Source organism: Abrus precatorius, unplaced genomic scaffold, assembly GCF_003935025.1.
Source record: "Abrus precatorius isolate BTA unplaced genomic scaffold, Abrus_2018 Scaffold10, whole genome shotgun sequence".
NCBI classification, from domain to species: Eukaryota; Viridiplantae; Streptophyta; class Magnoliopsida; order Fabales; family Fabaceae; genus Abrus; species Abrus precatorius.
In genome coordinates, this window is record NW_020874292.1 from 10613202 (window position 1) to 10614203 (window position 1002).

The window sequence follows — 1002 nt, forward strand, 5'->3', positions numbered from 1 at the left end:
TTCGTCTTCTCTGCATTAACAAAGTTGGTTTCTTTTACATCTGTTGCTACCTTTCTTATTGTTCTCTCTATTTTCTCCTTCTTTCTTTTTTCCTCTATTAACAGTGAACTATTCCACTAATTTGTTCTCTTTTCTCTGCTTAATAGTGATGCAGATGTGGACTGTTTGGTTAATATATCATACAAACTCAACAAGTTTCAACTTTGATTTGTGATAAAAATGAAGCAATTTTGAACATAACAATAAATTAATTTTGGTTTGAAGTAGAAAACTCACGAAGAAAGAAATTTCAAATTTCAGATTCGCGATATACTTTAAATGACATTCACTTTGTGAAAGTGGTTCCATGTAGAAACGCTCTCTAATATTAAAATTTGAGAGCAGTTGTTTAATCACTCTCTTAAATGCAACACATTAGATAGAACGAGATTTTAAAGTAGTTCTAAACGCTCTTTAAATTAAAATGAAACCACTCTCACATCTCCATTTTGGCGTAGTGCTTCACAATTAGGTTCAAAATAGGAGCAAACATTGCATATGAATATACTCACCTTTAAGAATCAAGCTATTCCATGATACCATTCTCTTTTCTAGGAATTGAATTCCAACATCATTTGATGAAATATTATCGACTGTTAGACTAAAACTTGCTCCAAATCCCATTATTTTAAACAATTTTCAATGCTCTTAGCCATAATCTCTCTAGAATGCCCTTCTAGTTAGCAAAAGTTTTTTTATTTTTTTTGTAGTTTCCAATCATTGTCAACAAAATGAGCAATTAAAAACATGTAGCTTTGATTTTGATTAGAGGTCTATGTGTCAGTTGTAAGACAAAATCTTTGACAAACATTTTGCAAGCTTTACTTTTTCTTCATTATATAAAGCCAATATATCACGTGTTAATGTAGAACATGAAGGAACATTAAACTTGAATTGCAAAATAGTTGCAAAAAGCATCATTTTCTATGAATTGAAATGGAAGCTCGACAATCACAAACATTT